We start from the raw sequence: 26,571 nt of genomic DNA, 5'->3' as shown, positions 1-26,571 counted from the left end.
CAAAGGCAAACAGCTGGGACCAGGGACGTCAGCTCTAAGTGCTTCCATGGTACCCACATTGCAAGTCATGGCCAGCCACACCTCAGCAGCCATCAGTCTCAAAAGCAAACCAAACCAGCCACTGCACAGCAAGGACTCGGGATGGTCCAGAGGATGTGGATTGTCTAAGTGACCCCCATTTATCCCACTAAGATCGGGTAATCTCCATCCCCTCACGACCAGATGGCACTTTGGAGAGGAAAAGGGGGAAAAAAAAAGAAATATAAAAGGTTGAAATTAAATATTCACTGAGAAAAGAATAAGCAATCCAACAATAGGTTACTTAACTCTGAAGATAATGTAATACAACAAAATTGCCAAGTCCAAGGTTTGCCTTCTCAGTCCTCCCCAAACTCTTCAAGGACCCTGCTATTAAATGCAGATCAGCTCACCTACAGGACTTGTGCAGGTGACTCCATTTTCTTGACAAATATGCATACAGGGTGAACACTTACGGTTTCAATGTATACAAACATAAAAAATATTTTTCAAGTTAGCATTGTTGGTAAGTATTAAAATACTTTTAAAATAAATTTCCCATTCCTTATATTCATTTTATGCCTTCTAGTCATATACCTCTACATTATCATATAAATATTCCCTGTTTTTAGATTTTTTCTTTGCTGCTTTTCATTATTTTTAGTTTACATCTTTTCTTAAACTGATGTAACTTAAGTTGTATGTATTTGGCTTCTATAATCTTTCCTTTTACACGAATAGTCATGTTTTCGTAATTCCTTTTGTTCCCTGCTCTACATGTCATTTCTTTATTTTTAATACCTTTAAGGTTTAGAAGTAGCTAAACAGAAATGCTTTGTTCATTATTTCTCATTAAAACAGAAGCAGAAATTATCCTTGACATGTCACACATCACTCATCATCAGCCTTCTCAGCTACTAAACCAAGTTGTAATTGTGTGTAATTTCCACTATTGAACCCCTTCAGAGTTAGATTTGAGTTTGGCTGCCCCAAACCTGCTGCACACAGCCTCCAAAGGCCTTATCTTTTCCCCCATTAATTTCTTGCAAATGTTAAGATTTCTCTGTACAAACTAACAGTTTATCCAGTAAAATTGAGTGGGGCATGTATGGGAAATCTGTACTGTCCTCTCAATCTTGCTTTGAACCTAAAGCTGATCCAAGAAATAAAATCTTAAAGACAAACAAACAAACAAAAACCCTCCACGGGGTCATTTGTGGGCTGGAAACTCAAGGAACACTGTGGATTGAAAACTCCAGCCTTCTCATATTCCCACTGAACTCTGTCTTGCCTTTGTTTTTCCTCCAAAAGGATGAATACTTATATGTATTATTCCAAAATGAACCCACTAAACCTCTTTTCTATCCTACATCACAAACATACCTCTATCCTTATTTGAAAAGTCATTAAGATCCTCTCAAAGTGACTTTCAAGGGATCGCCATTAAAGTATCTTAGGCAAAGCCCTGACTGGTGTGGCTCAGTGGGTTGGGCACCATCCTGTAAAGCAAAAGGTTGCCAGCTCAATTCACAGTCAGGGCACATGCCTGAGTTATGGGTTGGGTCCCAAATGGGGTGCTTACAAGAGGCAACCAATCAGTACTTCTCTCTGTCTCCCTCCCTTCCTCTCTCTCTAAAAATAAATAAATGAAATCTTTAAAAAATATCTTAGAAAACAGAAAATCAGTACCATATATTCACGGGAAGTGAAACATATTAAAGTATTGCTGATCCAAATTAATTAGTATTTTCATGAGTCTGGAAGCTATTTTTCCTGAAATAAAAGTAAAACTAATGAGGGGACGAGGGCCTACTTTTAGACTCCTCCACAGTGCACCTCTGGGCACCTCCTCACAGTGAAATACACTGGGCCTAATTACACTAACCTGCCAGTGGAGTGTGGAATTCCCACTAGCCTTGTCTTGGAAGCTACTGACAATCTCAAGTACAGAGAAGGGAATACTGAGGGAAAGTTATTCCTACTAATCAGTATCATCTGCTACACAGACAAATAAATAATACAGAGGTCTGTAACTTTCCAAATTGATTAGAATATATATGCAACCTAGTCATCAATAGTATTTTCACTGATATTCCCTAAATCAAAATCAGTGTGTAAATCACCGGCGGTAATGGTGTTAAAATTGGTATGCTGTGGCTGTCAGGTTTGTAATGTGGGATATTCTAATTCTATTATCCCCTGTGTCCTTCAGAAACAAGATTCTCAATGCAGAATAAAGCAACACAGATATAATATACAATAGATAAAATAAGATCCATGTAGTCCTGAATTTGAATTATAAGTATTAGTATTGATTTATACATATATATAACAAAAAGCCTAGAAACAATGGCAAACCATATCACAACAAGCTCCAGTAAGCTGCAAATTATGGTCTTAAAATACAATTTCCCACCACAAGAAACCTGGACTTCTTGAAGGTATCGCTGATCCTGGGTCTATGGTAGGAGATGTACAAGAAGAGCCTAAAATATCTTAACAAACTCGATAACAAGAAAACTATCAGAGACTAGCAGGACCATGTGAAAAGAATTGATGAGCCAACTTGAAGAGGATCCTACTGGCCAGTGATGTGAGGGTGAAGGTTAACAGCTGGGAGAGCATGCAGAATTAGAAGAGAAGAGGACCTCACCTTTGGAGAATATCAATATTCAATAGCCATGGAGAGAATAATTCTTAGTAAAAAGCAGACTACTAAGAGACAAGGAGGAAATAAAACAGAGAGGATATTATGTCATGGAAACCAATAGAAAACAATGTTTCAAGGACAGAGTGGTCATCAGCATCAAATATTCTAAGAACTCAAACGAGGTGTGGACTCACACACATGCAGGGGACTTAGCACTTTGGCACCATCAGCTGGAGCTATGGCACACAGCTTAACCAAAATATAAGAACGAACTACATAAACAAATGTCACAGGGGTAGACGTGTGATTTGTATGGCAAGACATCTCCAAAACAAGTATTCAACCTGTGGTGTGTGTGTGTGCGCACGTGTCTTGGGGGGGTAGGTAGCTATGAAAGGCTTACAGATAAAATTAGGTGAACTATGATAATCTGTTGAAAAAGCTAATAAATAGCAAGATGGTGCATACAAACCCTAATTGTATGTTCAAACTCTAATCTGGATGTTTCAAGTAGGCCAGAAATGTGGAATACTTTGAGGACTCTAGAGATCTTAAATATATTTTTAAATATCTGAGAATAGTAAAACAGACCCAAAAATGTATTCCAAAAAATCTAACACATTTCATGTATTCCAAAAAATGTAGTTCATGAGTGGGAAGGTGAACAGGCCTGGGTTTGAAGAACAGAGTAACTCCAATTCAGGATACATGTGGTAAGACAAAAGTTCCTGTGGGCGCAGGATGAGGTCTCTGTCTCTCTTCCCCTCTGTGTCAAACATGTTCCTTTAAGAAAATACTATCCTTCTATCAAACCTTTATTCTGTCACCTCTGGATCATTGTATCACAAAAGACAGCTAACTGATTGGTCTTCCTGCCTCTGATTGTCTTCACTCCAACCCGTTCTGCTAAAAGATGTCTAATTTACTCTTTTGAAGCATGACTGTGCTACTGTCATTCCTACTAACAAGCTCCAAAGGCTCCCACCTCCTACCAAAGACACTTCAGAGCTTCCAGGAGAGAGGTCCATTCCGAAGCTTCATGCTGATGCTGCTGCTCAACTGAAAACTCCTATTCTTCCATTGCTATTTCCTCCATCAGTGCCATTTCCTCCATCTGCCAAAGTCTTAATGATTAGTAAAACCCAACAGGAAGCTAATCTACTAATAAAGCATTTCCTGTTCATCTCCTCCCTGTGTGATCACTCGTTTTCCTAGATTCTTCTATTATTTGTTCTGCCTTTCTATGGAATTTACAAGATACAGCTTTATTTTGTGATTTTTTGGAATAGGGAGTTTATCTCTCCCTAAATTGCATATTCTTTAAAGACAGGATAAAGATCTTATCTTCATATGTATACCTCATAATGAGCAGTAAAAAGTCTTGAGTTTGATACCTGTTGGATAAAGCCTATAAAGGCGAATAAACAATGTGTATATAATAAGAGAAGCTAAATTTTTTGTTTCCTTGTCAGCAGACATAGAGTATACCTAGAGATCCAAAAGTATCTGACTATCCATGAATATTACCAATTCATCTTAATTCCCAAAACAAAAATTAAATGTGCACCCTAAAATACAGTTTGGTAACCAGACACCCAGATGAATATAACATCTAGTCAGTAAGCTGCATGAGGCATGGGAACATGCAATATTCATTTTTGATACCCAAGGGACTGCTGCACTGGACCTAGAAGACAATAGGGCATTAATAAGTGATATTTACTTAGTAAATGTATTAATTCATTCACTAAAATATTTACTAAGCATATCAATGTTCCAGGGGCTGTTTGGGTGCTTAGGTTATAGCAGTGTAAATGACAGGAAAGGTCCTTGCCTTCATGGGACTTACATTTTCATAACAGTGAACAAGTAAAACAAAACAAACAGGAAAGTTTCAAGTAATTTCAAGTATTAAAATGTGGTAAGAGGCTGGGTGAATGAAATAGGCAGAATCTAGAGTCTGTTCGGTTTCGAGGACCACAGTTTGGAGTTGGGAATTTATTTTGAGTGCACTGGGAAGCAATGGGAGAATTTTACAGGTATTAAGCAGAACAATTTAGCCCAGTTCTTCTTTTTTTTTTAAGCTTACTCTGAATAAAAAGAGATTGTAGAGAGGCAGTAGAAATTGGAGTATTGATAAAGACACTACTGCAATAGTCCAGCTGACATGTGGGCAGCTGACTTGAGTTATGGTGGAGACAGAAATGGAGATGGCAGTGGTCAGGGGTCTGGAGACGCAGACTAGTGTGGGAGCCACGCAGCAGGAAGGAAATGGAGTAATGAACAAATGCAGGGAGTCAATAATGCTGTCTCCTAAGGAGCACAAGTTATTGATTGTATCCAAAGAGCTTTACTGACCACTCATTCAGTACCCTAACCTGACTCTTATCATTCCTATTCTTCCCCATTTCATGCAACTTTATCTCAAAGATGAGGTCACAATCCAAATTGTATGAAGATAACATAATTAAAAGTCAGGATTACCTTGGGATCACTGGCTATATTTAGGAAATATATTTTATGTAATGGACATGGGGAAACTAAGTCAAACACTATTTCCATCAAGTAAAAAAAGAAAAATTACCCGATATAGTCAAGATTCACCTTTGAAAGCATACACTTTAGAAAGAGGATGACATTGAACTATGATGCCTTTTTGTTGTCTTACTCACTGCTACTGTTTCTCTTTAACTTCGACTTCTGGCTTAGTATGATTCACTTATATTAGAAACTGCCTAGTGAGGGCACTCAATTATTATTTTCTGTGCTGCAGAAAGACTTACTTTAATGGGTACTTCTACAGTAAAGAGAAAGCAATAACACAAACCCATCAAACCACAAGTATTTGCCTGGGTGATAAATGCATTCACCTTTAATAAACAGTGAGTCAGAGGGAAGAAAATACTGCTAATTGCAAAGCATTTATTTTGAAACCTCTTTCATTTCTCCTCAAAAGGACATAACCTAAGAGGGAAATTATTCACAATTATATGATGTTATTAGAATAAAGTGTGTATAAATTTCATTAATAATGGCACCTGCCCTATTGCATGACTCATTTTATTGTTACTGATCAAATATGAAAAGCCACATGAAAGCAAGTTAAATGGGTCATTATTAACCTTTTAGTTTATGTTTAGTCACCTAACCAAGATAGACTTACTATTGCATGACTAAACTTTAAACAGGTTTCTTCCTGACTATACATCCTTGACCTCCCTTTTCTTAGAGCATTTACCTTACAAAACCTGAAATTATAAATTCCTTCTCTGCTCCTTTGATATATAAACCTTACATAACCCTGGAATGTCTTGCTACAGGATATGGAGCTATTTCTTTGAAATGCAGCCATCAAAAAAGATAGCATCCCTATCTCCCAGTCTCTCTGAAGGGGTAGGAGCCTAACTTCCATAAGGGCTGGTTACCAAAAACACAGATGGCTTAATCACACTGACCAACTTCCCCACTAACCCATCCCAGCATTTAGAGACTCTTCTGCCTTTTGTTTCAGAAGACATGAGTTCAAGTTCTCTCTCTGATTACAATACTCTCTCTCTCTTATTGAAATTGTCTTGAATATAGTCTTCCTTTCCTGTTTTACTGGTTTTTCTTTTACACATCAAAGTGGCAGACAGAATACTTAAGGTGAGTCTCCACAGGAAATAAAGACATATTGGTGGAGTAAGAGCCCTGGGAATCCATGGAAGGTGTTAACAAATGAACACAGGATGAGTCTGTAGGTCTAAGACTCCTGAACTATTAAACTATCATGGATAGGGGCTTCTCTTTAATGTCCCAGGCTGTACTCCTAGAAAAAAAGGAGAAGATACACTGTGAAGGGAAGAAATACTTTTAAGAAAAGCACAGTGCCAGTCACTTAAATTGGGACATATTTCAGTCCCAAGTAGCTTAAGCTGGTTCACAAGAAGGAGGATCTGTAAGGAAGAGAAGTGAGGAATAGGGCTTTATTCCTGACAGAAAAAGAGGCAACTTCTGCTTGTGATCAATGCATCAACTGGCAGAGAATGCAACACACATGGAGGTGGACGCTGGGGATCCCCCCAACTTTTACATGGTAACTGTGAGTACCAAATAGAAAGAGTGACTATCTCACAATATTGGAAGCACAAAAAAGACCTCCTTCTGGTGACATGAAAGGTAACTGTCAGTGGCAGAGCCTGAAACGCCAAGGATGATGAGGTGAAGGAGATGAAGACAACCACTGTTGTAACTGTTTTTAAAAAAGAGTTGTAGACTGGAAGAATCAGGAAAAACTTCACCATGTATGACAACCAAACCCTATCACAGGGAGTGAACCAGAGTTTGCCAGGTGGGCACAGTCTAAGAAAGGGCATTCTAGGAAGAGTAACAATGGATTTTAGGCTGAGGTGTCAAAAATTAATTTGAGTATTGGAATGGCAGCCAATGTATATACCTAGAAATGTAAGGAGGGATCAGATTGTAAATTATCTTAAGAACCATGACTGAAATAATTAGGCTTTAATTAGAAATGTATTTCTGACTTTGTGAGGAGGGGCATGTTAAAGGGGAGGAATTATGGATCAGGAAACATGTTAGGGAACCACTGAAGTAATCCACTGAGAAAGGTTAAGGGCTTGAACAAAATAGCGGCAGTAGGCAGTAGAAATGTAGAGAAGTTTCTGGATTTGAAATATGAGGGTTGGGTCTTTAGGGTTGGACTATGAGGCAATGAACTAGGAAATAAGGAGTGAACCAAGCTAAAGAAGAGATTAAAACACACTTGAGAGTTTGTTAGTATAAGAGCAGGTATACAGGAGAGAAAGAGGGTTTTCTGAAGAAGATAAAATACCCAGGTTGGAAAATAGGTCTACGATGCAGAAGAAAATTATGTGCTATAGATACACATGTGAGACAACCATTATAGCTAAAAATGCTGGCACCAGCAAGAGCCGCAGAGAAAGACAAGGAGTCTCAGACTGGAGCCAGGGCCATACTTTAGGAGCAGAGCAATAAGTAAAAGCCAGTGAAGAAAGCAGAGAAGGGCCAGTGAGGTATCGAGGAGATTTTACCAGAAATTGAGGTCTAAGTGAAACCAAAGGAAAATGTTTCCAAAATTTTGTATAATTGAAGCTATCAGATGCCAGAAAGAAGTCAACTAATGTACAAACTAAAAATTTCTGTTGAATCTGGCAAATAAAAAGAGACATTAGTGTTTAAATTTTAGTGACCCAGTAAAACACAATCAAGATTGACCTGGGTAGAGAAGAGAAGGGGAGGCAAAGATAAGGAGAGCGTGGGTGGGCTGACTTCTCCTTCGAGAACGTCAGCCACCAGGGAAGAAGAGATACACTTCCTTTGTCTTTTAGAAGTCTTTTCAGCTATTATTTAGGATGACATAAAAAATTTATAATTAGTGTACAAGTAAGTGCACATAATTGATATGTTCTTGCAAAATGGTATATAAATTATTTTCCACTTAATTCATCTAAAGGTTTCAGGAATACTTATGTCACTTTTGATTGATCTTCAACTTCCATTGCTTCCTAACACATTAGTTTTATATTTTTCTACTCCCAGAGCCTGTCAAGTTGTTAATGATCTATAAAAATCCACTTTCACACCCTAAAGAATATCAGTCTTAAATAAATGCCACAGGAAATCCTTTGTTAATGTGAGTTCCTTTTGAAATGATTTTAATTAGCTTTGTACAGTGGACTTTTGTAAATCACATTTTCTTAATGTAAACCAGAACAATTAGGACATCACACATATGGCTATGGTATTTTTTTTTTAAGATTTTATTTATTTATTTATTTATTTTAGAGAGGGAAGGGAGGGAGAGAGAGAGAGAGAGTAACATCAATGTGTGGTTGCTGGGGGTTATGGCCTGCAACCCAGGAATGTATCCTGGCTGGGAATTGAACCTGGGACACTTTGGTTCCCAGCCCGCGCTCAATCCACTGAGCTACACCAGCCAGGGCGGCTATGGTATTTTTAATAAATATTAGAACGTCTCATTATTTGTAGCAATCAATGCAGGTGGGTCAGTGTTACTACCTGGTGAATAGAATCCAGAGCACTGCACACTTACCCACATCCCATCCTTCAGAGATGGCAGATCCCTGTCAGGTACAATGCATTATGAAAACTTGCCCTTATCTCCTTCAGTATTCTTCCCATGGATATCATGAGCTCAGGAGGAAAGTCCCTTAGTGTATTTAGGTTAAAATCATTTTTCATTCTCCTTTCACTTAACCCTACCTGGGAAGCACTTTATCTGCCCTTCCATTCTAAATGAAAGCTTTGTAGAGTCATCTTGGATGTACCTCCTTGCCTTTCATGACGTCAAATACTTCTTTCTAGCCCCTTCTTGCCTGCAAGATTTCTCTTGAGAAATCAGTTGATAATCTTATGGGGACTCCTTTGTACATAACTGTCTCCTTGTCTCTTGCTGCTTTTAAGATTCTCTCCTTATCTTTCATCTTGGGTAATGTAATTATGATGTGCCTTGGTGTGTTCCTCCTTGGTTCCAACTTCCTTGGGACTCTCTGAGCTTCCTGGACTTCCTGGAAGTCTATTTCCTTCTCTAGACTGGGGAAGTTCTCCTTCATTATTTTTTCAAATAAGTTTCCAATTTCTTATTCTTCATTCTTTATACTTCAAATGAATTATATTAAAAGAATCCATTATTTTTGTATCATTGCTGCAACTTTTCCCTCCACCACACTCAGTTATAAAAGAACAATTCAGCTCCCATTTATTTAAGAACAACTAAGTATCAGGAGTTAAATACTCAACTCTATTGCAAATGCTGAGATATGGCAGTGAGAGACAGAGATTGATATAAAATGTGTAACCCTCCAAGAAGCATATACTCCATATATCTAAGGGAGGCAAGGAAGACATACTGTTTTTGCCCTTTCTGTGGGTTCTTGGATTTTCTTTGAACTTCATTAGGGGAAGAAAGAGAAGATTGGAAAAGGTACAAAATGACCTGCCACTTAATAAATTATGAAAAGTACTAAAGTATAAATCCCTTCCTTTTCCTTCCCTGGATTTGGAGCTGACAGTGTTACATAAGCTTCAGACTATATGCTGCGGTTTACTTCCTGATGGGTTCCCCAGGTTCCCTTTGCCATGGCTTGAGATGACTGCTTTTCTTGGAAGGTTTGAAGGCCTGCATATGGACTTTCGGATAGTTTTAAAGCATTAAACAGAAAGTAAACAAGTTCCACACCACACTAACAAAATTTTACAACAAAAAGCCTAGGACTGACACATTATTCTGGTATTTGTATATGAATATTTTATAAAGTATTTTCCAGCTCTGAGAGCCAATTACTGCACTTACTCCCAACATCAGCAAAGAAAGCCTTGTTTTCCTTAAGGCTCCTTATAACTACTGGCTCATTTGAAAAAAAAATATTTTAAAAAAGTTCTATGTCCACAGGAAGTCAGAAAAATATTATAAAGAGGTCCTGCTCCCCTTCAACCAGTTTCCCCCGCAGTTATATTTGTACCTAATTATACCACAAAAGCAAGTCCAGGACATTGACATCTGCACACTGTGTGTTGTATGGCTCTTTGTTATTTCATCACAAGTGTCAATTCATCTACTCACCACAGTCAGGATGAAAAATTATTCCATCACCATAAAGACCTCACTTACGTTCCCCTTTGCAGTCACAACCAGCCCCAGCCCCTCCCAGCTCCATTCCAAACCCCTGGCAACCATTGATCTCTTCTCTTCCTCTGTGATTTTCTCGTTTCAAAACGTTATATAAATGGAATCAAACAGCATATAACCTCTTGAAATTGACTTATTTTTTTCACTTAGCATAGGGCCCTTGAGGTCCTTCCAAGTAGTTTTATGCACCAATAATTTGTTATTTTTATTGCTGAGTAGTAGCCAGTGTATGGAAGTTAAGAGTGACTAATTTTCATAAGACATGTAAGTAGATTTTGTGAGCAATTAATCAATATAAAATTATATACAGCTATATATGGGAGTGTGTTTGTGTGTGTTCTAAAGATGAGGACATATATCTTGGAAAAATGTTTTTAACCTTTATACCATTAGCTTTAAACTCATTTATTTCCTACAATAATGCTGATTCCAACCTATTACCCAGATATTCAAAAATACACTGGGTAAGACTGGTATTTTAAGCAGTTTAAAACAGTGTTGTAGTAACTAGGAAATTCAAATTTAAATAAACACCATCAGAGACTCCAAATTATCATTAGACAGTGATACAATGAATCCATGAAAACAAAGCTTCTGAGACTACGAAGATGAAGAATGGAGACTTTCTATGTACAATCTGGGGCTCTGGGGATGCAAACACAACCCTCCGTTCCTGGTTCCATTACTAAGGCAGGCTAAGCTAAGGTTCTGCAGAAATCGTCACTCTGAAAATTAGCCATAAAAATCACAGGAAACTTGAAAGAATGGCTTTCTAAAGGCATTTACTCAAATGCTGACCTTGCTGAGATTGTCAGTGAAGATCAACAGTTTGGTCAACTCTACCAACAGATATACAGAAAATTAGCCAATCAGGCTACTACACACAAAAATAAACTTGCTGGGCGTGAGTTCGAGAAAACCCACCCAGATTATAATATAGACTGTTGCACACATTTTACATAGATATGTGATTGCTTGGTACTTGGAAAGAAGTCTTCCATGTATAGCTCACCAAAGCAAGCAGATCCAATAGGGAATGACCACCACATGGTGGGCAGACCAAGTTGCTGGTGAGACACAGGCCGTCAGCAGTGCAGATAACATTCAACTCTGATATTAGACTTTCAGTGAAGCCAATCAAAAATGTACTTTGGTCAAATCAGGGAATTCCAGTAATCAGTCCCATTTTTAGAGATACATAAAACCACTCTTTTTTTAAAGTTCTGAGTAAAAGTTGGGCAAAGTTTGCTTCAAGAACATTGGGATTTTGTTGCGTTATGTTGCAGTCACTGAACTCACTGGAATGCTCTGGCCACGAGGTGCTTCGTGTTCCCCCCGCAGCACCTGATGAGGTCCATCAAGGTCAACACAAGTAATTGCATGGGGTATAAAAACAGCCCCCTTGGACCACACCCGCCCTCAGAGGAAATCAAGGGAATCACGAGCCACAAGAGCCAATATTGGACGCAGTGCCATAGGACAGCATAAGCAAACCCCTTGCCCTGTATATGCTGGCAATCCTAGCTGAAAAACTGATGCACTCAAGAATAGGTGGGATGAAAAGATCTATTTATGTGAATGGATTTCTGTGAGTCTTGAGAGAAACCAAACTCTTGGCTCTTCAGTTTCTTTCTCAATATGTCAATCTCTTCACATCTTACCTGAAGATGATTTCTGCCCCACTTCAAATTTTGGTATTAATGTCAGTTCATGCCATTGGAGAGTGGGAAGGAGTTAAATAAAGTTAACAGGCCTGTCCCCTATGTTTTACCAAGGTGTCAACTCTGCTCACAATCTAGGAAAGGATTCTGAGCAGACACCTGGGGTCATCTGATGACTTGCACTGTGATGGTGGCATTGCAGCTACCCTAGCCCATATCCTGGAGGGTCCCCCCACAGTGACCTCCCTTTGGGCCATACATGTCCCCCACCCCACCCACATTTCCTCTCAGCATCTCTCTGTGTATCAAACTCATAGAATGAGCTAATATGAAGCAGCAACAAAGCTAGTCACACTGCAGGAGGCAGAACTAAGGTCCTTGCCCTCAACTTCCAAAGCAGACCTTGACTGCAGCTGACAACAAAATCTGAGTCGCCGCCACCGCCATGTGCAGCAGTAATCTACAGGAAGATCACTTATTCATTTCTCAGGAGCCAGATTCAATGTTCAGATCTTAAACACAGATAGTTTTATCAGAGTTCTTCGTCTGAGTACCCTAAGATTGCTGGAATGCTTTCTAAGTGAAAAGAAAAAGATTTATATATAACATAACAAGCAATTTTTATTTAAATAGCTGAAATTTATACGGAAATTATTTAAATAATGAATCAATCTGTCATTATGCAGCTAAATGGAGCTGATAATGACAAAAGTCTTATCTGAGATGAAATATCAGTGTGCATATATAAATATCAAATTAGAAAATTAAAACGGAAATTTCTGGCAGACTTATTTTTGAAAAATTAAAAGAAATACACATCTAAAATTTACTCATAGATTCTCAGTAGCTAAATCTTTTTAATATACTATAAAATGGAATAAATAAAACAAAGGTCATAGATTTCAGTTATGCATTTTAGCAAAAGTGACACATTTATTTCTGTTTCTTCTTTTTTTAATACTGTGCTTCACTCCTGTCAACATTAACGCCGTTGGCTATTTTGACATGGCATTGTGTCCTCCTTTTCTGTTTCTTTTTACTGAAAAGTAACAGAACTTAAACCAGCATTCGACTTTACCAGGTGACAGGACTGAGGAAACCAAATGCTGACCATCTGTTGAGGCAGAACAGCCCGACCCCATCCAAAACTGAAACTGTCTCTCCTCCCAGGATCCAGGGGCAAGTGGGCGGCCAGCACCTGCTGCTGATTTGAGAGGTCTGCTTAGAACAGTAGCATCGGCACATGGCTCTGCGGCTACACCATATGCAGCTGCCAAAACCCAAAGGTGCTTTTGGAGAATGGGGAAAGGCAGGAATAGTGGAGCAGGAGAGCACACTGAAGTGTTACCCAGGCAGAAATGAGTATCCATTCCACATGAGGGACTAAGACCTCATGAATGTGAATGTGAATGTGCATGTGTGTGCATGTGCCTGTCTTACTCTGAACTAGTCATTTAATCAGCAGAGGCCAAATGACCTACAAGAAACAGGTCTCTTTAGGAAAGAAACCAGGCTTGACGAAAATAAGCTAACACAAAAGCAAATGCAATTTACAGCCTGAGCCCACATCTCTTCATGTGTTATCTGTGCAGAGCTGCCGCCAGTGCGAGTAGCACCACTTGCTATTGCTAAGAAATTGTCAGACTGATCATCCTACATCTATAGCTATCATTGCCTTAGGGATAAACTACTTACCCAGTCCTTATTTTGAAAATCAGTAGACTCAGAGATAAAAAAAATTTTTTTTCAGAAAATAAAAATATGTAGGGAGTCACAAAAAAATTTAGCCAAAATTTTTCTAATAAGTTCTTTGGTTGACATCATATGACAATTAACTCACTATTGCAACATTATTATTACTGCATTAGTTACTAATAAAGGTGAAGAAAGATATTACAAATTTTTTAAGTTGTTACATACACATCCTAACTGAGAGCTACAATTAAGGCTTACAGGCCTTTGTTATACTAACACCATCAGTAACCACCAGTTCCCCCAAAGTGTTTTTCAATGTAAAGTTGGTTAAATAGACAGCTACAAGGAAAATAGATAAGAAAATGCTGGTCTTGAATATGTCACAAAGGCCCAAATAAAAAAGCAGTCTTATTTGCATTCTCCCACACTTCTCCACACTAAACAAAACTACATAAGAAGGCATTCACTCTTTCCTGGCTTCCACACTGTTTATATGTCATACCGTTTTCAGCACGAGCCCTCTATCTCTGTGTGCAGACTGTACTTCAGCAGCCAGCGACCAGAGTCTCCACATAAATCAACTGAAGAAGCTGAGACAAATGACTTTGACAAGGTTTAAAATACATCTCCAAATAGATCCATTCTTGGAAAGTGTATGACAACAGACTTGGGGAGTAATTCCCAGAGTTGCCATAAATACGATGGTGCTTTGGCATTCCATAATTATAAGTATGACTTGGCATCCCATAACTCTGCCCTAGCCCAGATGTCTTCTGTTATGCTAGCACGACTCAAGAAGTAACACAAGCATAAAGAAAAAGAAAACGTACAGAGATACAGGAATTTGGACTCATAATGATTCCTCTCCCTCTCCGTTCAAAACTGGGTTCATTAGTGGCACGGAGACATCAACAGTGAAGAGCTGGTGAGGAGCAAGTCAGTGACCCCGAAGTCAACACCACAAAGCCATATATTTACAATGCACAATGTGAACTGAAAAAGTACAAGCCTCCTCAACGTACTTAGGTACCAGGAACCTTCATTAGTGAGTATATATTTGAATTTCCCTCTCCTCACAGCTATATACCACATTCTTATTCACATTTGATATTAGAACCATTTAAAGGGTAGGAAAGGCTAGACAGAGAGGAGAGGAATAAACAGCAAAGGGAGACATTTAAAGAAAATCATAGACAGCAGAAAGACCACAGAAAGAAATAAAAGCCCTCTCAAAATAATTCATATATTAGTTCATATAACAGTTGTATTTTTTATTTAAAAAAAGAAGCTAAATGAAGATGAGGCAGTAATTAACCCAGCCCTGCCTTTCTCCCAGCTCTGTGATGCAGCGGGCCTGGGAAACACATGGAATGTGTCTTGTTAGGTAGCTCTCCTCTCACAGTCTCGGTGTGGATTGCCGAGGTCTACCTGGACACCCATGCAGATAAAACCTCTGCTAGACCAAAAATCCATGGTGCAAAAGAATTCAAACAAGACACCTGTTCCTCTGGAATGAAGTGGCTTGGTCAATGAAGAACGAACTGGATGTCACTCTTTTGGTCCAAAGCCTTTGTGCAGAATACAACAGATTGTTGAAGAGTAACATATAATCAGGTTATTCATAACACAAGGGCCTTTTCACTTTACAAAAGTTCAGCTAACAGGAGTGGAAAGAATAAAATGCAGCAACCCGCATTCTCTTTTTTTAAAGGTAAAAAATATGCCTCCCACTGACTGAACCTTTGGTGTGTGAGCATTCTTCAAGAAATGAAGTCGGCCCCTAATGAGCCCATAGGTATTGATAATGGATGACGAAATATAATGTGTTAACAGCTAGCCTCCAAGTCATCAGTTTGGGTCCTCTAATGTTATTTTGAGGCCACTATCAGAAGCAAACCTGATTTTTAAGAAAAAGCCTGTGGAGAAAATCTTCCCTCTTTAAGGAAGTTCAATACCTCCTGCCCACAGTCAGGCAGCACCAGGCCAAAAGACTCTCTCCCCAATGGTGCCGTCATGTCGTCCCTCTGGAACATGAAAACACTCTGAATCACCTTGGTCATGTCCCACATGTCAAATGTGTATGCATGGAAAATTTGCTCATGATTTCACTGCATTATATCTTAGATATTTTCTCTAGGACCTAGTCAATGCGACATGGAGTTCATTTAAGAAGAAGCCACCTAATATTTTTTAAGTATGGTCTTCGAAGTTAGACAGATAACTAGACAGTCCAGGGCTTTGGCACTTACTACCTGAGTGGCAGGGACAGGTCAGTGCTGTCCCCAGGCCTCTGCTTCCTCAGGTTAATAACGTCTAACTAGCAGGATAGCATGAGTTGAGGAAGATATGCAAAGCTCACATTGCATACCCGTTAAAGGACAGCTGCAATTACTGTGTGTGATTTTTGTATATTCAAGAAAGAACACATTCAATATGTTTTTTTATTTTATATAAATCATATAAAAACGTATTTAAATATCAATCAACAATAAATATACTTTTAAATGTATAAAACATTAACCTTAATAAAATAATTGGGAAGATAAATAGGTAGAAATAATACATACATATATTCACAAATATAAAAATAGAACTGAGGATAATATGAAGTGGTCATTTCTGGGTGATGAGATTAAAAGTAATTTTTATTGTTTGCCCCTTGTTTATCTACCATGTCCAAATTTTCTACATTTTCAGTTTTCAGGCTATTGTCTCAAGCACAGGTAATTGCAGGATCATCGCTGTTCTTGGGAGGAAGAGACCTTTTAAGTTTTACAACTTCCTTTAAGTTTCATCCCAACTCCTTGACCAATGGGCAGCTTTAAAGCCTCTTTTTCTTTTGTACAATAAAGAAAGGAGTAGGAAACTAAGCTGCCCACTTTTTCATGCCTACCCACACAAATTGGCTTTTAAGCAATCCGGCTGAATTCAATGAAGCTAGTTATTTTACAACAATAATCTCTTCAGATTCAACTAGTATCTTTCTAATCAAATCAGATTTTAAGTTTTGATTTGGTTTTCAAAACCACTTTTACTTGTCTACAACACCCATTCAGACGGGCCAGATGCCCCCTGTATAGGAAGCCCCTCAGAGGACATGACACAGGGTCCCGCAGAAGTAATGCATGCTTGAGTGTGGTTGGTAGGGTAATGATATGGGTGCAATAATTTATAGTTTTAATTTGAACATTTCACTTAAAATGTCATATGGTGTGCTTGAGTGTGATATTGCTATGTTACAGAATTATATGCTTTTCATTTTGTAATAAAAGATTTTGTAAAAAATGGGGGTGTTGTCTGTGCCGGACCTTGTATCACAACTTGAACAGTCAGGACATGCAGGTCCACTCAAACCCATCTTTCATGCTCAGCTCTCTCCCAGGAAAACGGGTCTACCCACAGCATGCGCTGATTACTGGTCATGGTCTTCAGCCAGGACTCTAGACCACATGACATTATAGATGGGTTACAGGTGAGCAAATCACATCTCTGTTCGATCTAATAATATGTCATCACAATAAAAGGGACTTAAGCAGACTTAGGAGAAAATACTTTCATCTTCTAAGAGTCAGGCACAATGTATACAGAGCACTACTGAGAGTAAAGCAACCTGCTAGGTGTCATGAAAGGAGGGTAAAACAAAAGCAAACTCATTTTTCAGGAACTTAACCTGTCTTCTCTTACTTATTTTCTATGGATTTAAATAATCTCTTAAGTGGAACAAAGCTACAGCCTGTCACACTAAAAAGCAAAAGATGAGATGTATAACGTAGAGGACATAGAACCTGCTCCATCTTCCTGGCTGGTTTCCTACAGCGTTAAAATCTCCAAAGGGCAGCAAACATTTAAAAGCTATTAAAACATAAAGTCTGCAAAGGGTAAGTGATGGCTCTGAGAGAATATAAAGATCATTAACCCAAGACTTAATAGCTATCCATTTATTTAGGAATATTTCTCAGTAAATATTATTGAATTTCCACTTTGTGAAGACACCAAGTATGATCCCAAAGGGAAACAAAAAAATGTCCTTGATCAAATAAGGTTGAGAAATAGTTAAAAACCATAATGTACTTGAGCACATTAAAGGGTGGAAAGTCTCAATTTTACTTAACCACAGAACGCCTCTTTGGCCTTACACTTAACATCTGTGATGGTGAGTCTTACATGTCACCGTGACTAGGCCACAGTAGCCTGTTATTCAATTAAACATGAGCTTTGACTTGCTGTGATCAATTTGATAGATCTTGGTAACATCTATAATTATATAATATTAAGTACAGGAAATTATCCTTAATAACGTAGGTGGGTTTCATCCAGTTGAAAGGCCTCAAGAACCAAACTCAGGTTTCCCTGAGGAAGAAGAAATTCAGCCACAAGACATAGAACCAGGTCCTGTCCAAGAGGTTTCAGTCAGCCTGCCTGTCTTACGGATTTCAGGCTGGCCAGCCACCAAATCACATAAGCCAATTCCTTGGAATAAATAAATAAATTACATATGTGTGTGTTCTTTCTCTGGTAGAACTTTGACTGACAAAACATCCAAAGAAACTAACATTTCACATAACTTTCTTTAGGCAATACAATAAATCTTCATCTTCTACAGAAGTAAAATCTGATTTTCCACAGCATAACTATAATCAGATACCAAGAGCTGTAGGCTGAAGCCCCACTTAATTTACAGATATAATAAATATCGTTGCTGTCGAGCATCTCTCCTGCCAGCACCCAACCCACACCCACGCACAAGCTGGAGCTGCCCATGTCCTAAAAGTAGCCCCTGACTGACATCAACAAAACAGGTGACTTCTTTTGCTTTGTCTCCATGACTTGTTCAGGTGTGGTGGTAACATGGTCATATGGGTCTAAGTGAATTGATGCAAAGACACCCCCCTGGCCACACTGATTGGCTCTGCTTTATTCAATGATAAAATGAAAATGAAGATCCCTTCTGTCCTGGATGATGACAGCTGGTTGCCAACATCAGGACTCAAACTGCTGCATAGTTGTGACATGAGGGAAGCTGGCATGAGGACAAAGCCAAAACATCTACGAGGCAAAGTTGGAAGAGATGCAGAGTGATACACATGTAGTCCCAGTCAGAGCACACGTGAGACCTGAACAACCTGCAGGCTTTAGCTACTTCAGCCAATAAATCCACTCCATAGTTTAAGGCAATCTGAGTTGAGCTTCTTTTGGTACTTCAGTACGGGTTTGTTGAATTGCGCTGGCACATAAGGGCATCCTAACTAATAAATGGTACATAGAAGAGGTAAAGCTGGGAACATAAGAACATAGAAAGCCTTGCTGTGGCCAGATGGGCTGGGCAGGGCAGCAGAAGAGGGGAAACAAGAAGTTTGCTAAATGACTAGTCAATGTAAGCTTCATGCTATTCAACTGTTCTGAACACAGGGAAGACTATGAGTGTGTGGATGAATCTCAAACATCAGGGCTCTTTAAACATCTCTGAAAATTTGATGAGGCTATTATCACTTTTCTCAAAAAATGCTTATATGCATAAAATTTAGCTTTCAGTTTCAGGAGCTTCATGTAGTTTTAAAATATAGGCACTGAGGTCTATGGATCAAAGTTGAGAAGCCCTGCCCTACATGGTGACAGGAAAACTGTCCAGTTGATAATTTGATAAGTAGATATAAAAGAATAAACCTAAAAACATGATTTGGCTGAACACACGTTATACAAATTACAGCTATTTGTGACACCATTTACTCAGGGGATGGATTAAGTTGCTCCGTGATTATAAGGTGCACACCCAGTGGAGCGTTGTGGTAAGTTTCACTTACATCAGGAAACTCTCCCCACAAATGCTCACCATTTCATGGTGCACAGAGGACGGTCACCTTGTTACTTGAAAGAAGGTTAAGACAAAATTTCTTCTCAACCGATTCGTAGACAGTTAAGAGGTTAAGAAGTTGGATCAGAAAACCATCTTGGAGGTGGAGGGCAAGTGGAACTTGACTGTCACTTTTTCATGGAATTATAAACACAAAAACCAGATGGAAGGGGCCAAAGGAGAAGTATTTTGAGAGGAATGAAGAAATGGCAGTGCTGACTGCTACTAAACAAGGTAGACCAAGGGAGGAAAAAGACACTTGTCATTAGTATATGCATTCAACACAGGCTCGGATATATAAGCCCACAAACAAAAAAAATAAGACACTGTTACAATTTTCCATTTTATTGATAATGAAAACTTTCGCCATTTTAGTCAAAAATCAATAAAAATATTTTTCTTACCACTTAAAGGAGTTTAAAACCTAAGTTGATAGCCCATCACTGTAGTCAGCAAAATTGTTGGTGTAAAGAAGAAAAGACAAATATTTATTTAATGCAAATCAGGCAGTGTATCATTCATTAAAACTAAGAATAAATACCTAGTATATTCTATTATAAATAACTTCTGGAGGCAATGGTGTTCCCAACTCTAAGAAAGCAGACTTGGTGTGATGACATGGGCAGATACCACAAAAATACCTCCATCTGACTTTTCCAGGTTCTAGTTCTGCTAAATATTGAAGTAATATATTAACCAATCCATTTGCTCATTCAGTTTTACTGGAGTCACGAAGGACAAGCAAAAGGTAATTTATTCTGTTATATTTTATTATAGGTAGCCTTTTTAAAGTGAGTGGGGCACTTGCACATATATGACAAGTTTCTTGAATGAGTTATATAAAAATGAGAAGCTCAGCCCCCAAATTACTCACAAACAAAAACAGAATGCACTCTGACATTCATGCTCGGATTCTTGAACATGATTCTAATACATTTAGGGACAAAGGTGTTTTACAAGGTGAAGGAACAATGTCTAAAATATGAAAGATATCAAGTATAAAATATTATCCAATGTCTAATACTTTTTGTGGCATTTTAATTTGTAAGACTGCATCCTTGCACAATGTACAAAGCAGAAAATAGTGCAAACTCAAAAATCACAATCTTTCATAGCTTCTTGGAGATAAATTTTGTAATTTGAAATAACCTGGGAAAGCTTTAGTAGGAGAGCCAGGACTGGTTTAAGTCCAGGTTTCTGCAAGCGGCACTTGTGAGAAAAGAAAGTGTGTCACAGAGTCAGAGTGCAGAAGAAGACGGTTCTGGTCCCATTTCCACTACTAATGAGCTTTGCAGTGCTGTGAATGACACATGCCCTTTCTGTACTTCGGCTTCTCCTGTGTACAATGAAACACTGGACTGCCTGATTTCTAAGGTGCTAGCCACTCTACCTTCCTGAAATCTACATCAAGACCTTAAGAATGATGTAGATGTATGCAAGTTTCAGTCACAAAGATACAGGCACAAGACACAATCACAGTATCTTCAGTGTTTTTACAATTTGAGGATCGATGTACAGCCAGCAGTGTTGAACACAGGAAGAAAACCATTATCTGCACCTCTCCTCCCCTCATCTCTGAGAAACTCCATTGTCTAAGCACAGGGTCCCAGCAACACCTTCAAAGTTCCTCACTGTCTAGTACAATCCCTATTGCATGATTTATGGTGGCAGTATATTTTTGCAAGAATGGTGGAAAATAACTTATGATGTGCAATCATTTTATATGCATAAAAGAATTTATTAGTGACAAAATAATACCTCACAAATCTTGCTTACAGAAGAACTATGATGTATGTAGAGGCACAGCTTAATCACCTTCCATCCCAAGAGTGGTTAGACTTAGTGACCCAGTTCCCAAAACCAGACAGAGTAGGGAAAGGGACATAGTAACTGGTCCGTGGAGAAACTTGGCAGACACCCCGTGACCAGATGATGACGATTAGTATCACCAGTGATAGCATACGTCATCATACACCTCTGACGATATGACACGACAAGAAGGGCACTTCACCTCTGTGGTATTCTTTCTAAAAACTTAAAACCCCAGTTAATCATGTGAGAAACACAGACAAACCCATTCTATAGGACCTCTGGCCTGTATGCCTCAAGACGGTCAAGGCCATGACTGAACAAGAGCAGACTGAAAAACTGAACATATCAAAGACGGCGGGACAGCGCGACACCTAAACGTGGTGTGGCTGCCTGGATTGGGTCCTGGAAGAGAAAGAGGACATTAATGGAATGGCTGGTGGAATCCAAATACATTCTGGAGTTAAGAGTAAAAAAATAATAGTCATTGTTATTCAAATAAAAAAAATCCCATGCAGTATGTACACAGCTCTTTTGCTTAATAGAGCACACAATTTATCTTTCTTAAATCTTTGCCGTAATCCTGCAAGAAAGGCACTAGATTTTCATTCAACAGATGGGGAAAGGGAAGCGCATTTCAGTTTAGAAGGTTCATTAGCAAAAGACAGCTAATAGGGACTGGAGTTGGACGGTAGTCTCTCACTACCATAGTTATCACTGGAGGTTCTATTGACATCTCGTACAGTCACTGGCTCAGTTGATGTGGCCCACAGCCTCGCTTTGTATCTCAGCAGCAGACTGCGGCCAGCACATTTCCAGAAGCTTGGACTCAGAAGACATCTTGAAAGATGTGATATCCCATCACTTACCATGTCTCCTCCCCAACAGAAAGCCATCGCCGAATTTATACCCCTTACCCAAATGACACTCAGAAAAGGCGTGTCCTAAGTCTTCCAGTCTCTATACTTTCCGCCTTTTTCCTGGACATGCCTACCTCATTAACACCTTCCTCAAAGTTTATTGTTTTAAGTGCTGCAAAAAAATCCCTTTATCAGAAAGGAGACTAAGACAATTATCAGTAGCTACTAATGAAATATATAGTGAAACCAGAAGCCAAATTTTATTTTACTATTTAAGTTAGAAAAATTAGGTTAAAAATACATTTTTTAGGTATGAGCATAATAATGACATAATTTAAATATAAGAAGTTGCTTCTGGGTCACATTTTTCTTTATCAGTATACACAGACTACAGACTGCTTTAAAATACTCCTTACCAAAAGAAGGGGTTTTTTTTTTTCATCTTTAAATGATCTTCAGAATTCTATTCTGTATTTCTGAATCATAGTCAAGTTGCAGTGATTTTGGCTCTAACTTTACAGTGAAGGATGTATTATCCTGAATAAAATAAGATCTCAAAGCTACCAAATGATTGATATTTTCTAATTCTAACACCCTCTTTATAAGCAAAGCGAGTGGTAAATTATACAGAAAGCCCCATCCACAGCAGTTATTTTAACTGCTCCAACTGTCCTTCTGTCTGCAGACATGGAAAACCTAAGGTTATATCACACATTCTTTTTAGGATGTGAAATACAAAAAACAGTAGACAAATATTTACAAATATTAATATCTGTTTTCTTGGACCACCTCATGCTTATGTGAAGTCACGTAGCAGACAACCACGCCTCAGTGCTGTGTGTTGGCTACTCATTAGCCTGAGAAGCATGAGCCTGGTTCTTGAGAATCTGCCGTTTAAGATATGAAACTGACACCCACTATCAGAGAAGGCAACCCAGTGCTAAAGAAACACCGAACAGGTGAATATACACATCCAGGAAGACCAAGTAAAGTGTCAGTGGCCCTCAACTAGTCATAAGCATCACAGGTTTTTCAAGGCTGGAAACTACATTTGAAATAAGCAGGTGAAAACATGGCCAGAGACTCAGAAACAGACTGGGTTCTTAGTCCTGAGAGAGGCGCCCAAGTGATGGCATGAGCTAAGCCAGAATGCAGATCCGAATCCTGATGGAAACATATGACACTCAAGATGGGCCAAGTTTTATTTTTTAATATCTCAGCTTCCAGTTGGCAACAGAGAAATCCTGCGCCAGCTGCTGAGGAAATAAAGTGCCCGGAGCTGGCAGGCGCTGGTGCTTGGAACGCCGACAGGTTTGGATGCACAATGGAGACTAAGGTGCTCATGCCTAAAAGGCAGGGGGCAAGAGGGGAATGTGGCCACAGAACTGTCCCAGCCTGGGGTGCAGCAAGGCAGCACTGTGCTAGGGAGCCTTCTGGTGCTTAATTAGAAAAAAAGAAGAGCTACTCAGGGTCAGCTCCAACCATCGTAGATAAAGCAAATGCAGGGGCTGTATCCCCCAGGAAGTGGGTCCCTGCACTATCTATATTCCTCAACATTTGGTGGAACAATGGTGGGCATCTGGGAAGTGAAAAGCACAACACCTTCTTCAAGCTCTGCTTGCCACATGAGCATAGATTAACTCAGGGTACCTTCTGAAACACAGCAAGAAGACTCCAAGGTTATGACTGAAGTCAGACAGATAGCAAAGTGGGGAAGAAGGGCACAAAGATGCCTTAGCTCGGGCTGCCATAATAAAATATCAAAGACTGAATGGCTTAAACAACAGAAATTTATTTTCTCACAGGTCTGGAAATGGAAGTTCAAGATCAGAAACCAGCATGGCTGGATTCTGGCATGAGTTCTCTTCCTGGATTGCAGACTTCTATCTTCCCTATCACTTCTTCCTCACAGGACAGAGAGAGAGAACTAGGTTTTTGTTGACTCTTCTCAGAAGGGCATGGATCCCATCATAAGGGGTCCTCCTTTGTGACCTCATCTAATCCTAATTCAGTCCCAAAGGCTCGTCTCCAAATACCATCACACTGCGGCGGCAGGGGGGAGGGGAGAGTAGGGCTACAAAATACAAATTTTGGAGGGAACGGACATTCAGGCCGTAACAAGGAGAGCTATAAGGAAAATGGGAGAGATCTTGTCTCTAGCAGGACAAGGAGAACAGGGAGAAGTCAGGCTGAGACAGAGAGGTGCTTGTAGCTTGAGGTGTAAGTGGATTCAGAAAATGAGAAGTAGACCTGGGTGGAGGGCAGCCTTCCTTCTGTCTGTCAGCCCTGTCTCTGCCCTCTGCTTCCTACACATGGCTTTTCTTTCGCCATGCTCCCCTGGGCTTTGTTGTCAAAATAGAGACGGGGACATACATATTTTCCAGAATAATTATTTTGACATTGCATAAAAATTATGAACATAAAGCTAATGACCCTACCTGGAAGTTAAGTTGAGGGGTGATTGATTGACTGATTGATTTTGATCAAAGAATTAGACACCTCAATGACTGATTTTTAAATGACATCCCCAAATAAAGATGCACACAGAGCAGCCCATCTATGTTCTTACCTCCTTCATGACCCTCTCCTTAGCTCCTCCCCTCCTGCGGTCAGGCAGCCCATATGTCACAGGACTTTGTAACAGGACATTACTCATTGGTTCCACAGTCACAAACAGGTCAGGAGTCAAGCTTTTTAAAGGGAAAAAATCCTCTTCAAAAACAAAACTAGAAGACTGGGAAGAGCTAGGAAGCAACCCTTCTCGCTAAATCCTGTCCTAGATATGCCAGTATTTGTATGGTCCACTGAAGGAAGTAAAAATGAGCAAATAAAACAGCAAGTACATGTTTCTAAAAAGAGGTGAGCCATTTAAGAAGTGCAACATAAGAATAAAAATTACTCTTTGAAATAAGAATAAAAATTATTCCAGGATCTTTCCACATGCTCACAAAGTCAATGGAGTTTAGAGTCCCCACTTACTTTAAAAGCTGCCCTGTCTTCAGAACACACAGTAGAGGGCTAAGGGAACCAGCCAGCGAATTCAGCTGGCAGAAAACACAGAGCCACAGATGTTTGTGGCTAGAAAGGACTTTTGGACTAATTAATTTTATCACAGAAGATCATAGTGCTCCCAATCATTCAGAGACAGGGGCCCTTTAAGAGAGAGCAGACATGAAGAGCCCTTTGGGTTCCAAAGGACTTTGAACTGCAGAAGCCCTGCTGGTACAACTGACTCACCTACACAACAAATGTTTACTGAGTGCTCGCTGCATACCAGGCACTGCTCAGCTTGCTGGGGACACAGCAGTGAACAAAGGGACAGAGGCTTGGCCCCTAACAGGTAACAGTTCAGAGGGCCACAGTCACTGAATGAGTAATTTCACAGTGTGCTGGTTTAGCAGAGGGCTTGGAGGGAAAACACCCTGAAGAGAGACTTAAGTCCTTCTCATTGTCCTGAAGCTGTTCACCTAATATTTATTCATTTCCTCATATTCTACAAACATTTATTGAGCACTCGTGGACGGCAGACAATAGGCTGAAGAACAGGCTCAGTAGTAGGATAAAAGATGGGTAAGACATGGGGTCCCTCTGCCCCAGGAACAGACCCTCTGGTGGTGAAGACCACAAAGCATTGACCAGTGAGACAACAAACATACGAAATGATGAGAGCAGGGCCGTGGGAGAAACTTTCTGCCTGGGGTGTAAGATGATGACCCTGTAAGAATCAGGACGAGGACATTTCAGGCCTAGAGAGTTTCATGCACAACACCATAGAGATATGGGGTCCCAAGGAGGGCGTGGGGCCAAGGCAGGTACAGGGGAAAGAGAACAAGCACCAGCACCTGACAAACCAGGACCTGAATCCCTGCGCTGCTCCCCTTCCCTGCAGTGTGAGCTTGGACCAGCTGCTTGACCATTTTGGCCCTCAAGCTCCTCCTCTGAAAAATGGTGCTTGTGATGATCATCTTGTTATATTATTGAAACAATTTCCAATACACATACGACAGTAAAACTGCTGCATCAAGCTACTAGTGAACACCATGTGCTGGTAGTTAGAAGTGGTGGGCAGTGGGCCTGGCAGGCAAGTTGGGGTCAGACTGTTAACAGGGCCGTGTAAACTGGATTTAGTATTCCTCCTAGAGAAACCCAATTTGAATCGTTAGTCCTTACCATCCACTTTGTGCCCTGTCTGGGGAATATTAAGCATATGTGCCAGCTAAGTGTTTTACATACATAAGTGATCTCATCTCATGGTCATAGAACTGTGGGGAGGATATACTACCATGATCTTCATTTTACATACAAATGAGGCTGAGTGAAGTTCAGTGTTATGCCCAAAGGGACACGTTCATCAAGGA

The 26,571-nt window shown here is 39.6% G+C and overlaps 1 protein-coding gene and 2 long non-coding RNA genes across 3 annotated transcripts in view; 1 reads left to right on the top strand and 2 right to left on the bottom strand.

Annotated features, from left to right (window-relative positions):
* CAMK4 (calcium/calmodulin dependent protein kinase IV) overlaps positions 1 to 26,571 on the bottom strand; it is a 204,046-nt gene that overhangs the window by 166,047 nt on the left and 11,428 nt on the right. The window lies entirely within an intron of this gene.
* On the bottom strand, positions 5,930 to 24,806 carry LOC118499508. Its single transcript, XR_004902004.1, has 3 exons — positions 22,125 to 24,806; positions 20,899 to 20,906; positions 5,930 to 5,940 (listed from the first exon to the last, which is right to left on the bottom strand). It is a non-coding gene; the product is annotated as an uncharacterized LOC118499508 (long non-coding RNA).
* LOC118499507 lies at positions 21,811 to 24,927 on the top strand. Its single transcript, XR_004902003.1, has 3 exons — positions 21,811 to 21,822; positions 22,825 to 22,830; positions 24,806 to 24,927. It is a non-coding gene; the product is annotated as an uncharacterized LOC118499507 (long non-coding RNA).

The sequence above is a fragment of the Phyllostomus discolor genome, chromosome 3, assembly GCF_004126475.2.
Source record: "Phyllostomus discolor isolate MPI-MPIP mPhyDis1 chromosome 3, mPhyDis1.pri.v3, whole genome shotgun sequence".
Taxonomy (NCBI): Eukaryota; Metazoa; Chordata; class Mammalia; order Chiroptera; family Phyllostomidae; genus Phyllostomus; species Phyllostomus discolor.
Note: the sequence above shows the minus strand (reverse complement) of the source record. Positions and strands in the feature narration are given on the sequence as shown.